Here is a 17,357-nt window from a genome sequence, read left to right on the forward strand (position 1 = left end):
TTATCAATTCGTCCCCACTGGAATCCACCATGTCAGCTCCCTGTGTACTTTGTGGAGGCAATTGCTGCTGGTCAATGTCTCCGCGGAGGAATTGATTATAATTCATTTTAATGAACATCATCTTCTCCACATTTTCTGGATGTAACCTCGTACGCCGATTGCTGACAAGGTGAGCGGCGGCACTAAACACTCTTTCGGAGTACACACTTGTGGGAGGGCAACTTAGGTAGAATAAAGCCAGTTTGTGCAAGGGCCTCCAAATTGCCTCTTTTTCCTGCCAGTATAAGTACGGACTGTGTGACGTGCCTACTTGGATGCGGTCACTCATATAATCCTCCACCATTCTATCAATGGTGAGAGAATCATATGCAGTGACAGTAGACGACATGTCCGTAATGGTTGTCAGGTCCTTCAGTCCGGACCAGATGTCAGCATCAGCAGTCGCTCCAGACTGCCCTGCATCACCGCCAGCGGGTGGGCTCGGAATTCGGATTTGGGATTTCGAAGAACGCACAGTTCTTTGCTGTGCTGCTTTTGCCAGCTTGAGTCTTTTCATTTTTCTAGCGAGAGGCTGAGTGCTTCCATCCTCATGTGAAGCTGAACCACTAGCCATGAACATAGGCCAGGGCCTCAGCCGTTCCTTGCCACTCCGTGTGGTAAATGGCATATTGGCAAGTTTACGCTTCTCCTCCGACAATTTTATTTTAGGTTTTGGAGTCCTTTTTTTTCTGATATTTGGTGTTTTGGATTTGACATGCTCTGTACTATGACATTGGGCATCGGCCTTGGCAGACGACGTTGCTGGCATTTCATCGTCTCGGCCATGACTAGTGGCAGCAGCTTCAGCACGAGGTGGAAGTGGATCTTGATCTTTCCCTAATTTTGGAACCTCAACTTTTTTGTTCTCCATATTTTATAGGCAGAACTAAAAGGCACCTCAGGTAAACAATGGAGATGGATGGATTGGATACTAGTATACAATTATGGACGGACTGCCACGGTTAGGTGGTATAAAAAAACCACGGTTAGGTGGTATATATTGTAATACAATTATGGATGGACGGACTGCCTGCCGAGTGCCGACACAGAGGTAGCCACAGCCGTGAACTACCGCACTGTACACTGGTTGATAAAGAGATAGTAGTATACTCGTAACAACTAGTATGACTGACTATGACGGTATAAAGAATGAAAAAAAAACCACGGTTAGGTGGTATATATTGTAATACAATTATGGATGGACGGACTGCCTGCCGAGTTCCGACACAGAGGTAGCCACAGCCGTGAACTACCGCACTGTACACTGGTTGATAAAGAGATAGTAGTATACTCGTAACAACTAGTATGACTGACTATGACGGTATAAAGAATGAAAAAAAAACCACGGTTAGGTGGTATATATTATAATACAATTATGGATGGACGGACTGCCTGCCGACTGCCGACACAGAGGTAGCCACAGCCGTGAACTACCGCACTGTACACTGGTTGATAAAGAGATAGTAGTATACTCGTAACAACTAGTATGACACTATGACGGTATAAAGAATGAAAAAAAAACCACGGTTAGGTGGTATATATTATAATAATACAATTATGGATGGACGGACTGCCTGCCGAGTTCCGACACAGAGGTAGCCACAGCCGTGAACTACCGCACTGTACACTGGTTGATAAAGAAATAGTAGTATACTCGTAACAACTAGTATGACTGACTATGACGGTATAAAGAATGAAAAAAAAACCACGGTTAGGTGGTATATATTGTAATACAATTATGGATGGACGGACTGCCTGCCGAGTTCCGACACAGAGGTAGCCACAGCCGTGAACTACCGCACTGTACACTGGTTGATAAAGAGATAGTAGTATACTCGTAACAACTAGTATGACTGACTATGACGGTATAAAGAATGAAAAAAAAACCACGGTTAGGTGGTATATATTATAATACAATTATGGATGGACGGACTGCCTGCCGACTGCCGACACAGAGGTAGCCACAGCCGTGAACTACCGCACTGTACACTGGTTGATAAAGAGATAGTAGTATACTCGTAACAACTAGTATGACACTATGACGGTATAAAGAATGAAAAAAAAACCACGGTTAGGTGGTATATATTATAATAATACAATTATGGATGGACGGACTGCCTGCCGAGTTCCGACACAGAGGTAGCCACAGCCGTGAACTACCGCACTGTACACTGGTTGATAAAGAGATAGTAGTATACTCGTAACAACTAGTATGACTGACTATGACGGTATAAAGAATGAAAAAAAAACCACGGTTAGGTGGTATATATTGTAATACAATTATGGATGGACGGACTGCCTGCCGAGTTCCGACACAGAGGTAGCCACAGCCGTGAACTACCGCACTGTACACTGGTTGATAAAGAGATAGTAGTATACTCGTAACAACTAGTATGACTGACTATGACGGTATAAAGAATGAAAAAAAAACCACGGTTAGGTGGTATATATTGTAATACAATTATGGATGGACGGACTGCCTGCCGAGTTCCGACACAGAGGTAGCCACAGCCGTGAACTACCGCACTGTACACTGGTTGATAAAGAGATAGTAGTATACTCGTAACAACTAGTATGACTGACTATGACGGTATAAAGAATGAAAAAAAAACCACGGTTAGGTGGTATATATTATAATACAATTATGGATGGACGGACTGCCTGCCGACTGCCGACACAGAGGTAACCACAGCCGTGAACTACCGCACTGTACACTGGTTGATAAAGAGATAGTAGTATACTCGTAACAACTAGTATGACACTATGACGGTATAAAGAATGAAAAAAAAACCACGGTTAGGTTGTGCTGCCTCAGTTGAATCTCCTTTACTTGACAGAGATGTGCCTGAGCAGCGGCCCTCCCCAGCCCTATCCCAAATCATACTTATTTTGCATAGGAGATACCATGGTCATGAAGATTGTTCTCCCAGGGTGAGGTTCATTCATTGCATTCTGGGTATGCTGACCCCTGTGATTTCCCCAAATGTGGGAAACTCGACTGCATTATTTGTGGTAGTGGGGGACTGTGTTTGTGCTTTCCTCTGGTCAGCTCTGGTAAAAGCCAGATTTCTGTGTCTCAGATCTTCCTCTAGCCTTGTTCTTCTTTCGAGAGTTCTCTTGTGCTGCCTCAGTTGGATCTCCTTCACTTGACAGGGGGGTGCCCGAGCAGCGACCCTCCTCAGCTCTTGCCCAACTCCTACTTACCTGCCAGGTATGATCAGGAAGGTGCTTCTCCCAGGGCAAGGCTCACCCATTGCACTCTGGGTGTGCTGCATCTGCGATTTCCCCAAATGTGGGACACTTGACTGCATAATTTGTGTTTCCTCTGGTCGGCTCTCATATAATTCAGATCTCTTTGTCTCAGGTCTCTAATGCTAATGGCTGATTAGAATAAATGCCGTGCAGCTGCCTTGCTGCACGGCCAGAGAGCAGGTGAATATCTTAATTTCCTAAAGCCTAGCAACGGGGAATGCGGTCCGCCAGTGGCGTCCCCGTTGCTAGGGTCCGTGCGGCTCAGCGCGCCCGGCGTCTAGCGTTGCTAGGGAGCCGGCGGCTGTACGTGCACGGCATCTCTAGTTGCTAGGCGCCGGGCCGCGCAGACCATCAAGCGGACCCCGGCGCCAAACAGTACCCCCCCCTTGAGGAGGGGTCAAGGAACCCCTAAAGCCAGGTTTCTGAGGAAATTCCCGAAAAAATGCCCTCTTGAGCCTCGGGGCATGAAGATCCTTATCCAGGACCCAAGACCTTTCCTCCGGACCATAGCCTTTCCAGTGAACCAGAAAATACAGCCGATCCCGGGACAATTTGGAATCGAGAACCTTCTCTACCAAGAACTCCTGTTGTCCCTGTACATCTACTGGAGATCTACCCTGAGAGATCTTCCGAGGAAATCTACTGGAAGAAACGTATTGTTTCAACAGGGAACAATGAAACGTATTTCCAATCCGGAGAGATCTTGGTAAACGTAACCGAAAGGCAACTGGGTTGACTCTTTTAATAATAAGAAATGGCCCAATAAATTTGGGTCCCAGTCTAGCTGAGGATTGTCGAAGCCTGATGTTGCGAGTCGACAACCACACCCTATCTCCCACCTTAAAAGTGCAAGGACGTCGGAGCCTGTCAGAAAATTTCTTCTCTCGAAAGGCCGCTTTTCTGAGAGCAAGGTGCACCTTTTTCCAAATGGCTCTGAGATGGGAGGTTAAGGTAAGCGAGGAGACTGAGGAATGATGAAAAAAAGAATTAGCTCTGGGGTGAAAACCAAAAACTGAAAAGAATGGAGACTCTTTAGTGGAGGAATGACAAGAATTATTGTAAGCAAATTCAGCCAACGGAAGAAACTCGGACCAATCATTCTGGAGTTTGGCTGAATACAAGCGCAAATATTGTTTCAATGATTGGTTAACTCGTTCGGTTTGCCCGTTGGATTGTGGGTGGTAACCGGATGTTAACGACAATTTCATCTTCAATGAGGCACAAAAACATTTCCAGAATTGTGCGATGAATTGTGGACCCCGATCAGAAACAATATCAGTAGGCAACCCATGAAGCCTGAATACATGGCGGAGAAACAAAACTGCCAACCCTTGGGCAGAAGGCAATCGGGGAAGAGCAATAAAATGAGCCATTTTACTAAAACGGTCCACTACCACCCATATGACTCGGAATCCGGCTGAAAGGGGAAGGTCAACCACAAAATCCATAGAAATATGAGACCATGGCCTGAGAGGAACATTTAAGGGCATAAGTTGCCCGATGGGCAAGGAACGGGGAACCTTATGCTGTGCACAAACCTGACATGAATAAACAAATTCCTTGACGTCTTTAGAAAGACCAGGCCACCATACTGAGCGAGAGACTAACTCCAATGTCTTAGAGACTCCTGGATGCCCTGAAACTTTGTTATCATGGAATTCCGTTAAAACAGTAACTCTCAAAAACTCAGGGACGTAAAGACGACCAGCAGGAGTAATTCTAGGAGCTTGGTGTTGAAGCTGTTTTAACTGGGTAAATAAATCTTGTGTGAGGCCCGCCCAGATGACCGAAGATGGAAGTATGGGGGTAACAGGATTGTTATTGTGAACCGGAAGAAAGCTATGTGACAGGGCATCAGCCTTAGTATTCTTGGAACCAGGCCTGAAAGTGATTATAAATTTGAAACGCGTAAAAAATAATGCCCAACGTGCCTGCCGGGCATTAAGCCGCTTAGCCGATTCAATGTATTGCAGGTTCTTATGGTCAGTCAATACCGAAATAGTATGTTTTGCTCCCTCCAGCCAATGCCTCCACTCCTCGAAAGCCCATTTTACCGCCAGTAACTCCCGATTACCAACGTCATAGTTGGATTCAGCGGAGGAGAATTTCCTGGACATAAAGGCACAAGGATGTAACTCCAGAGACTCCGGATCCTTTTGAGAAAGGATAGCCCCCACTCCAACCTCCAAGGCATCAACCTCCACCACAAAGGGCAATTCCGGATTAGGATGTCTGAGGACTGGAGCCGAGACAAAGGCTTGTTTCAAGGCCCGGAAGGACAACTCAGCTTCATGCGACCAGTTGGTAGGATCCGCTCCTTTCTTTGTCAGAGCTACAATGGGAGCAACCAGGTCAGAAAAAGAATGAATGAACCTCCTATAATAATTCGCAAACCCTAAAAAACGCTTAATTGCTTTTAAATTGGTGGGTTGCGCCCAACTAAGGATGGCCTGGAGTTTCTTTGGTTCCATGGAAAATCCCTGAGGGGAAATTATGTACCCTAAAAAAGATACTTCCGTGACATGAAACTCACACTTCTCCAGCTTGGCATATAAATGATTCTCACATAACTTTTGAAGAACCAGACGCACCTGGGTAACATGTTGTTCCATTGATTTAGAAAAAATCAGGATGTCGTCTAAGTAAACGACCACGAATTTCCCTAGGAAGTCACGGAGCACATCGTTAATGAGGTCTTGAAAAACTGCCGGAGCATTGGACAGGCCGAACGGCATCACCAGGTATTCGTAGTGACCCGACTGAGTACTGAAGGCCGTTTTCCACTCATCTCCAGATTTAATTCGGATGAGGTTGTACGCTCCTCTAAGGTCAATTTTAGAAAAAATCACAGCAGAACGTAACTGATCAAAGAGTACAGAAATCAACGGCAAAGGATAGGTGTTTTTAACTGAGATCTTATTCAGGGCTCTAAAATCAATGCAAGGTCTAAGCGAGCCATCCTTTTTCTCCACAAAGAAGAAGCCTGCACTTAAAGGAGATTTTGATGGTCTAATAAATCCTTTCTCAAGGCTCTCCTTTACATAATCATTCATAGCCGCAGTTTCTGGCCCGGATAATGCATATAATCTTCCCTTTGGCAATGCGGCACCAGGAATTAACTCAATAGCACAATCATAAGGCCGATGGGGAGGCAGAATGTCCGCATTGCCTTTGGAGAAAACATCAGCAAACTCCTGGTATTCCACCGGAATGAGTTCTGGAATGATAGCTGCTACTCTGACTGGAAACGTGATACATTCCTTATCACAAAAAGTACCCCAATGTGAAATCTCCCCCGACCGCCAATCAATGGTGGGATTATGAAAGGCCAGCCAAGGGTGACCCAGAACAACTGGAACTGCTGGGCAATATGTAAGAAAGAACTCGATTTTCTCGGAATGTAGAGCTCCTACTGTAAGTAGTGCAGGGGGTGTACGGAGAGAAATAATCCCATTAGACAGCGGACTCCCATCTAAGCCATGCATGGTGACACACCTACCCAAAGGTAACTGAGGAATGCCTAAGGCCTTAGCCCAAGTTAAATCCATAAAGTTTCCTGCAGCTCCACTGTCAACAAAAGCCGACGCCGAAGAACTGAGGCTGCCAAAGGAAACTTTAACTGGGACTAAAAGGGAGTTATTCGAGGAGATAAGCTGCAGACCTAGGTGAACCCCCTCACAATTCACCTGGTCAAAGCGTTTCCCGACTTGTTCGGACAATTACGAGCAAAATGTCCCTTACCCCCACAGTACAGACAAAGACCAGAATTTTGCCTTCTGGCTCTTTCTTCAGGAGACAGCCGGGAGAGACCCATCTGCATGGTCTCCTCTACGTCTTCAGGAATGGAATTTACACACGGACTTGACCTTACAGGTGCTCCTTTTTCAGCCCTCCGCTCTCTGAGACGACGATCAATCTTAATAGAAAGCTCCATGAGTTTATCGAGAGTCTCAGGAGCGGGGTACTGAAGGAGACTGTCTTTTATAGACTCTGATAAGCCGAGGCGAAACTGACTGCGCAGGGCTGGGTCATTCCAGCCACAGTCGTTCGACCAACGGCGAAACTCCGTACAATAAACCTCTGCAGGATTTCTACCCTGTCTGAGAGCGCGCAACTGACTTTCAGCGGACGCCTCTCTATCAGGGTCATCATACAAGAGCCCTAAAGACTCAAAAAAAGCGTCAACTGACAACAATGCCGGATCCTCTGCTCTTAAACCAAATGCCCAGGTCTGAGGATCCCCCTGGAGCAAAGAAATAATAAACCCGACCCGCTGAGATTCAGTACCCGAGGAAGTCGGTCTTAAACGAAAATAAAGTTTACAGGATTCTTTAAAATTAAAAAACTCTTTTCTATCACCAGAAAAACGGTCAGGCAAATGCATCTTTGGTTCAGGGACTACCCTTGGGGAAGCTCGCAAAAGATCTTCCTGCGACTTCACCCGAAGAGAAAGATCCTGAACCATCTGAGTAAGTTCTTGAATCTGGCTGACTAAGAGCTGACCAGGATTTGGCACTAAACCTGTTGGATTCATGAGGCCGATAAACTCTCACAAAACTGAATGAGAAAAAATTAAACCCCGTTTAATTTTAAGTTTTGGTATGGCCGGTAATAATGTTATGATTCCAGCACTCTGGTCAGAGAAGATCTTATGGCAAGGACTGGAGCACTGGAACGGAATGCTGGGGAAGGGAGCAGGACAGGAAAATAGCCCCTGGCGCCCTAACTCTGTTGTCTTACCCGTGTTGTCAGAAATCCCCTGCGAGACTATGGTTTCTTGAGCCCTTGGCAGCCGCGTTTGAAGGGCGGATTATGTCTGCCCAACTTCGATGCCCCCCGGTCTTAATGAGAGACAAAGGGAAACCCGAGACAGGGTGATAACAAGAGGCCCTCTAACTAAACAACCAGGCCAGGGGCTAAGCAAACTCAAAACTATAATATGTGCGGAGAAACCGCCAGGAAAAAGGACAACCAAAATATCCACTTGTCCAATTCTCCTACCCGGCACCGCCAAGTACCAGAGAGGACTTGTGGAAGCGGAACCCTCCGCAAATGCTCCAAACACAAAATATAAAAGGTAAAGCGGCTGAGCCGCAACACACGGCAGAGCCGCAACTCACGAACACCACTGGATATAAAACGGTGATCAGTCAGGACTCCAGGGAACCAAACGACCTCTTGGGATGAGATGACAACTCCCGAATACCGGACTTCTGCGGACTGGAATGACCGGATACAGCAGGACTGGAAACAGACTCTCAGCAAACAAAGGCAGCATGCAGGAAGCTATTACCGGCGTCTGTGAGAAGCCCTGGGAGTGTATTTAACAAGGAGTCCTCCAATCAGCTGCTAAAGGCTGATTAGAATAAATGCCGTGCAGCTGCCTTGCTGCACGGCCAGAGAGCAGGTGAATATCTTAATTTCCTAAAGCCTAGCAACGGGGAACGCGGTCCGCCAGTGGCGTCCCCGTTGCTAGGGTCCGTGCGGCTCAGCGCGCCCGGCGTCTAGCGTTGCTAGGGAGCCGGCGGCTGTACGTGCACGGCGTCTCTAGTTGCTAGGCGCCGGGCCGCGCAGACCATCAAGCGGACCCCGGCGCCTAACAGTATGACTCCCAAAAACAACAACCGCGTCATTGGGACCAACTGCGATTTTGGCAAGTTTAGGAGCCAACCATGTTGTTGAAGAACTGTCAGGGAGAGTAGATGTTTTGCACCAACTGGTCCCTGGATCTCGCCTTTATCAGGAGATCATCCAAGTACGGCATAATTGTGACTCCTTGCTTGCGAAGGAGAACCATCATTTCCACCATCACCCTGGTGAAAATCCTCGGAGCCGTGGACAGACCAAACGGCAACGTCTGAAATTGGTAATGACAATCCTGAATTGCAAACCTCAGGTAGCTTGATGCAGTGGCTAAACGGGAACATGTAATTAGGCATCCTTATGTCTACCAAAACCATGAAATCTCCTTCCTCCGGACTGGAGATCCCTACCCTGAGAGATTCCATCTTGAAATTGAATTTCTTTAGGTAGAAATTGAGGGATTTCAGATTTAAGATTGGTCTGACTGAGCCGTCTGGCTTCGGGAGCACGAAGAGGCTTGAATAAAAACCTTCTCCCTGCTGACTAAGGCCGATTTGAACAATCGGTGAGGGGGAACGTCTTGAAACCCCAGTTTGTACCCTTGTGACACTATTTGTAAAACCCACGAGTCCAGGTCCAAATTAATCCAGAACTGACTGAAGTGTTTTAGACGTGCCCCCACTGGTGTGGGCTCCTGCAAGAGAGCCCCAGCGTCATGCAGTGGATTTGGCAGAAGCAGAGGACGATCTCTGCTCCTGCGATCTTGAAGAGGCTACAGACCTCTTCCCTCTTCTCCTTCCTCTACCTGCAAAGAAAGGGGAATCTTAACTTCTTGCATATCTATTGGGACAAAATGACTGCGTTAGACAATGATGCGTCTTCATCCGTTGAGAGGGAACATAGGGCAAGAAGGTTGACTTACCTGCGGGAGCTGCCGAGATCAAATTAACTAGGCAGTCACCAAACAAGGCTTCACCTTCATAGGGAAGAGACTCCCTTTCTTCTTGGAGTCAGCATCAGCATTCCCTTGGTGAATCCACAATGCCCTCCTATCCGAGACTGCCATGAAATTGGCCCGTGAACTCAAGAGTCCTATATCCCTTGCAGTCGTAAGTATGCTGCAGTGTCCTTGATATGATCCAACGTAAGGATTATCCCATCTCTCCAAGATATCTATATCGGAAGACAAGGTATTCGACCAATTCTTGAATACTACTACTCACCCATGCGCATGTAATGGCAGGTCTAAGTAATGTACCCGTGGTTACATAACTAGAAATAATGTAGCTTCCTGCATACGATCCGCTGGATTTGTGACAGGGCCCCGTGCAGAACAGGGGGTGACTCCCACTTTATTCTGTCCGCAGCAGGAAATGAATAAACAATCGGAAACCTTTTGGGGATTTGAAGCCATCTTGTCGAGCTGGCCCAGACTTTCTCAAACAGAGATGGAGAAACGTTACATCAGCTTTCATTATATATCTATATATACATACATATAGACCCCTTTGTCAGGAACAGCAGGGTCCTCAGTGATGTTAATATGTCCTTAATATCCACAATCATGTACTGAATGCTCCTTGCCAATATTGGATCTAATCAGGAAATATTATGGTCGACATAGGAATCAGTATCCGAGTCAGTATCAGTGTGTAGTAACATTTTTGCGGGCCTGAGGGAAAAGAAGCATAGCCATGAACATCACATCTATTCTCTACGTCTGTGTCTGGGACACAGATTTATCCAACCTCACTCTGATATTATTGAAACTTTCACCCAGTCAGTTATTGGTGGTGCCAACAGGGCCACCATCATATGTCTGCATTCCTAATATAGTTTCCTCTTGGGAAAAACATTCAGCCACCGACATGTTGACACACATGTACCAAGTACCCACAGACACATCGGCTTATGGGGGATAGACCTACAGTAAATCTGTCAGAGGGACAGAGAGGATTTTTCAGCTCACAACCCAGCGCCAAAAGTACACAGTCTGGGAAATAATAAACTCTATAGTGATAGACTTGTAACGCTCTATAGATGTGCTGGTGAGGTGAGGAAGAAGCCCCGCCGCTGTAATGGCACGCTTCTGTCCCGCTCAGAAACAAATAATTAATTACGCTGGCGGGGTAAGGACAGTGCCCAGGCACTAATGTCCACTTTTGCCAGCCTTTTGTGAGGAATTTATGCTGCCCAGGGTGCCCCCCCCCACCCACCCACATGCCCTGCACCCTGCAGTGCCTGTGTTTGTGTGGAAGCATGGCGCACAGCATTCCGCTCGCTGCGTGGTACCTCAGAATGCCATCACTGGAGAAGAAGTCTTCTGTTCTTCTGCTACTCGCCTGTCTTCTGACTTCTGGCTCTGTAAGGGGGTGATGGCAGGCTACGGGAGTGGGCATCTAGGCGTACCCAGCGATCAGCACCCTCAGGAGCTAATGGTGTCCTGTCAGCCAGAAGCAGAGCCATTGAACTCACTAGAAGTTGGTCATACTTCTCTCCCCTAAGTTCCACGAAGCAGGGAGACTGTTGCCAGCAGCCTCCCTGAAAATAAGAAAAACTAACATAAGTCTTTTCAGAGAAACTCAGTAGAGCTCCCCTGTAGTGCATCCAGTCTCACTGGGCACAATTCTAAAACTGGAGTCTGGAGGAGGGGTATAGAGGGAGGAGACAGTTCACACCCTTTGAAAGTCTTAAAGTGCCCATGTCTCCTGCGGATCCCGTCTATACCCCATGGTTCTTAATGTGATCCCAGCATCCTCTAGGACGTATGAGAAAACAAATAACGCACATACGAGGAGGAGAGAACAAAGGAAGCTATAAGGAGGGGAGGGGAGGGGAGGGGGGGGGGGAGGTAAGGTAGTAAAGGGATATTGGATAAACTACAACCTTATACATATTCATTAATGTACCAGTAGTTAGAAGTAGAAGAGCTCTAACAGAAACCACAAAGCTTATCTAAAGCCACACCACACTGGATATGCCCAATCTCATTTGATCTTTGAAGCAAAGCAGTATTGGACTTTGTTACTACCAAGCAGTCTCCCATCCATGTATTATCAGATTCTTTAGGTGTTTTTAAACTACCAACACCCTTTTCTTGGTACTGTACATTTAATTTTTACACATATTCTTTTATGTACCAGAAGTTAGAAGTAGAAGAGCTCTAACAGAAACCACGAGCTCATCTACAGCCACAGCACACTGGATTTGCCCAATCTCTCCTGATCATGGAAGCTGAGCAGTGTTGGTCCTGGTTTTAGTACTTGGATGGGAGACCACCAGGAAATACCAGGAGCTGTGTGTATTTTTACAAAACCAACACCGTTCTCTTGATGCATTCCATTTTGAAACATTGGGGCAGATCTATTAAGCCTGGGGAACTGATAAAGTGCAAGGTGATAAAGTACCAGCCAGTCAGCTCCTAACTGTCATTTTTCAAACCCAGCCTGTGACATGGCAATTAGGAGCTGATTGGCTGGTACTTTATCACCATGCAAATTATCATTTCACCAGGTTTAATAAATCGTCCGCTTATTCATTTATGTACGAGTAGTTAGAAGTAGAACTCTAACAGAAACCACTAAGCTCATCTACAGCCACACCACACTGTATATGCCCAATATCACCTGATCTTAGGCCTGGTTTGTTCTTGGATGTGAGACCACCTGGGAATACCAGGTGCTGTAGGTAGTTTTATACTACCAACACCGTTCTCTTGATGCATTCTATTTTGAAACTTATTCATTGATGTAGAAGTTAGAAACAGCAAAAATCATCTACAGCCGCATCACACTGGATATGTCCAATCCAGTGGCGTAACTAGAAATTTTTCTCCCCCAAGCCAAAAAATTCTTCGGCGCCCCCCCCCCCCCCTTCATGCTCCATAATTGGGAGCAAGAAAGGGATAAATATGCGCGCGCCTAAGGCGCGCGCGTCAAAAAAGGGGCGTGGTTTTGTTGGAGTGGGCGTGGTTTCGCATAAAGGGGCGTGGCATTGCAGGAAAAGACTACCTTATACCCCAGTTTTGCAACCTGCACGCCCATACGTTTGCCACCACAGGAAAGAAAAATAATCCTGATTCATGCCCCTTACATTATTTGTCATTTTTCCTCCTTATAGTAATGCCCAGTATACATTATGCCACAAACTGCAATGGCCCTTAGACATTATGCCGCACACAATAATGCACGACACAATATGCACACACTGTAATGCCCCCGACACATTATGCCACACACCGTAATGTCTGTGACACATTATGCCACACACCGTAATGCCTGTGACACATTATGACAGGAATCGCAATGCCCGTTATACATTATGCTTCACACTGCAATGCCCCTGATACATTATAGCACATACAATGTCTGTGACACATTATGACACACACCGCAATGTCCGTGATACATTATGCCACACACTGCAATGCCCAATACATTATAGCACATACAATGCCTGTGACACATTATGCCACACACTGCAATGACCTTGAGACATTATACCACAATGCCCGTGATATAGTATACCATACACCGTAATGCCTGTGACACATACCGCAATGCCCTGCCCGTTATACCCTATGCCACACATCGCAATGCCCGTTATGTATTATGCCACACTGCAATGACCCTGAGACATTATACCACATACCACAATGCCCGTGATATAGTATACCACACACCGTAATGCCTGACACATTATGACACACACCGCAATGTCCGTGATACATTATGCCACACACTGCAATGACCCTGAGACATTATACCACATATCACAATGCCCGCGATATAGTATACCATACACCGTAATGCCTGCGACACATTATGACACACACCGCAATGTCCGTGATACATTATGCCACACACCGTAATGCCCATTACACATTAAGTCCTACAGTAAGGCTTCTAATTACTTTTCAATTACCTGCTCGTTGTCAGGGGTTTCATGCACTGGGTGTCATGCTCGTTGCCAGGGGTTTCATGCTCTTGGTTCCATGCACGGTGCCAGGGGTTTTCATGCTCAGGGTGTCATGCTCGTTGCCAGGGGTTTCATGCACTGGGTGTCATGCTCGTTGCCAGGTGTTTCATGCACTGGGTGTCATGCTCGTTGCCAGATGTTTCATGCACTGGGTGTCATGCTCGTTGCTAGGAGGTAGTCCTTGTTGCTAGGGCTGTGCTCCCAGTGCCACATATGTCCCCAGTGCCAGATATTCCCCCACGGTGCCAGGTACTTACATGCCCCAGTGCCAAATATAGTCGTCCCCCCCATGTGCCAGGTACACATATGCCCCCAGTGCCAGATATTCCCCCCCAGTGCCATATATGCCCCCAGTGCCAGATATTCCCCCCAGTGCCATATATGCCCCCCGTGCCATATATGCCCCCAGTGCCAGATACCCCCCCCAGTGCCATATATGCCCCCAGTGCCAGATATTCCCCCCCAGTGCCATATATGCCCCAGTGCCAGATATCCCCCCCAGTGCCAGATATGCCCCCAGTGCCAGATATTCCCCCTAGTGCCAGAAATGCCCCAGTGCCAGATATTCCTCCCTCCCCCCCCCCGTGCCATATATGCCCCCAGTGCCAGATATTTACCCCCCCCCGCCGTCGCTTTTTGGAGGGACACGGAGAGCACAGCTCGTCTCTCCTGTGTCCCTCCTGCTGCATCATCTCCGGCGGCCGCGGGTCTAATAGGGGGAAGTGCTGGTTCGTGAGCCAATTAGAGCTCACGGACGGCACTTCCCCCTATTAGACCCGCGGCCGCCGGAGATGATGCAGCAGGAGGGACACAGGGAGGCGCGCTGTGTGCCCTCCGTGTCCCTCCAAAAAGCGGCGGAGGGAAGGAGACTGCAGACTGACATGCGGACGCTCGTCCGCATGTCAGTCTGCTGTAAATCAGTGGCGCCCCCGCAGCCCCTCGCCCCCAAGCCACCGCGAGGACTGCGGGGGCAGTAGTTACGCCACTGGTCCAATCTCATCTGATGATGGAAGCTAAGCAGTGTTGTGCCTGGTTTGTTTTTGGATTTCAAGTCCTGCCTTCTGGTTTGGCCACGGCACCTCGGATATTCACCAAGGTCATGGCCGTGATGACGACCCTTCACCATCAGAGAATCAGGATCCTGCCAAATCTGGACGACTTGCTGATCCTGGTGAACTCCCAAGAGGTTCTCCACAGTTATCTGGAACTGGCGGTCCAATTCCTAAAAGTCCACGGGTGGCTCATCAACTGAAAAAAGTCCTCGCTGGTCCCTGCTCGGAACATTGTGCACCTAGGGGCACTGCTGGACACACACAGCCAACAATTGTTTCTGTCTCCAGAGAAAGTCCTGAAAATTCAGGACAGTATCGTCCTCTCTCGCCCAAGAGTGTTGATACACATGGCGATGCAAGTACTAGACCTCATGGTGTCGGCTTTCGATATGGTAGAGTACGCTCAATTTCATTACCGCCCTCTGCAGAGGTTAATCCTCTCCAAGTGGGACGGCCTGCCTCATCGGATGATGTCTCAAATGATCTCCTTGACTCCGGAGGTTCGTCTGACACTGAGCTGGAGGCTACAGGTCCAACAGTTGAGCAGGGACCATCCCTTCTGGATCTCCAACTGTGTCCTCCTGACAATGGATGCCAGTCTTTTGGGCTGGGCCATGGTGTTGGAGCAACACTTTCTCCAGGGTCAGTGGACCAGGGAGGAATCTCTCCTCCTGATATACATTCTGGAATTGCAGGCAGTGTTCAATTAATTGACACTGGCCCTGCCTCTAGTACAGAACAGGCCTGTTCAAGTACAATCTGACAACGCCACCACGGTAGTGTACACAAATCATCAAGGCGGCACTCGAAACTGCATGGCAAAGCTGGAAGTATCAAAAATCCTCCGTTGGGTAGAAAGTCATCTGACAGCAATATCGGCAGTGTTCATTTCCGGAGTCCTCAACTAGGAAGCGGATTTCCTCAGTCGTCAGGACGTTCACGCTGGAGAGTGGAGAGGCCGCAGCAGAAATGTCTGCACTGGTGTCAGTAGGTGACTGAGGCAGGGATGACTGGGAGATAGTGGGTGACAGGGAGATAGTGGGTTACTGAGGGAGGGGTGATAGGAAGGGGTTGGGTAAGTATGGGAAGAAAGTGGGTGACAGGTATAATAAATGACTAAGGCAGGGGTGATAGGGAGATAGTGGATGACTGTGGCAGGGGTGACAGGGACAGTAAGAGACTGAGGCAGGGGTGACAGGGATAGTGGCTGACTGAGGCAGGGGTGACTGGGAGATAGTGGGTGACTGAGGCAGGGTTGACAGGGATAGTGGGTGACTGAAGCAGGGGTGATAGGGTGACAGTGGGTGACTAAAGCAGGGGTGACTGGTATAGTGGGTGACTGAGGCAGGGATCGCAGATATAGTGGTTGACTGAGGCAGCGGTGACTGGGAGATAGTGGGTAACTGAGGCAGGGGTGACAGGGAAAGTGTGTGACTCAGGCAGGGGTGATAGGGAGATAGTGGGCTGCATATCTCTGCCTCACTGCAGCAGCACATTCCTGCTTCAATGACAGCAGCACATCCCTACCTCACTTATAGCAGCACATCCCTGCCTCGCTGACAGCAGCACATCCCTGCCTCGCTGACAGCAGCACATCCCTGCCTCGCTGACAGCAGCACATCCCTGCTTCGCTGACAACAGCACATCCCTGCTTCGCTGACAGCAGCACATCCCTGCCTCGCTGACAGCAGCACATCCCTGTCTCGCTGACAGCAGCACAGCACTGCTTCGCTGACAGCAGCACATCACTGCTTCACTACCAGCAGCACATCCCTGCCTCACTGGCAGCAGCACATCCCTGCCTTACTGACAGCTGTATATTCAGACCTGATCCCTGCTGTGCATATTCACACAACAGGAGATCAGGTCTGAAGTGCGTGTGTGCTGGTGCCGCAGTGCACCGGCACATGCCAGAGATGCGATCAGCATCTCTGCCCAGTGAGCGCCTCTGCCTGATTGACAGGCAGAGGCGGTCACTAGGCAGGAGGAGTCGGGCCAGCGGCGTTGTGCCGTCATTTTGGGGGCACAGTCAGGACAACGCAGACATGACCGGACCGTATGGGGGCGGGCCGTGATGGCTGCGTGACCCGGACAGCAACGGGCCTGATTTACTAAAATCTCAGATAAATTTTATGGCATTTATGTGCAGTCTAGTTTGCACAGTTGATAGAGTGTTGATCTTGCACTATCAATGTAAGCCTCACATAGGTTTGATACACATGTAAGTTTGGTTTTATTTTACTACATTGTGGTTTGTGGCTCTATACCATGTAATGCATGTCTTTTAACAGTAGTCAAGTCTTCCAATGTGCTTGTTTGTGAAACCCAATAGATAGCTTTATTTTATTTTGTTTCTTCAAATATTGAATGCATATGTCTTATAACTTTTTTTTTTTTTCAATATACAGGTTGAGTATCTGTATATACATTTTTATTATAAGATTTTCAATGACA

At 47.8% G+C, this 17,357-nt stretch overlaps 1 non-coding gene and 1 pseudogene across 1 annotated transcript; both read left to right on the top strand.

Moving 5' to 3' along the window:
- The first annotated feature begins 2,919 nt into the window (after positions 1-2,919).
- Positions 2,920-3,083, top strand: LOC134994382 (U1 spliceosomal RNA). The gene has a single exon (XR_010197437.1). It is a non-coding gene; the product is annotated as a U1 spliceosomal RNA (small nuclear RNA).
- Positions 3,084-3,235: 152 nt separating this feature from the next.
- LOC134994383 (U1 spliceosomal RNA) lies at positions 3,236-3,390 on the top strand (annotated as a pseudogene).
- The last annotated feature ends 13,967 nt before the right edge of the window (positions 3,391-17,357 follow it).

This window comes from Pseudophryne corroboree, unplaced genomic scaffold (genome assembly GCF_028390025.1).
Source record: "Pseudophryne corroboree isolate aPseCor3 unplaced genomic scaffold, aPseCor3.hap2 scaffold_1306, whole genome shotgun sequence".
NCBI classification, from domain to species: Eukaryota; Metazoa; Chordata; class Amphibia; order Anura; family Myobatrachidae; genus Pseudophryne; species Pseudophryne corroboree.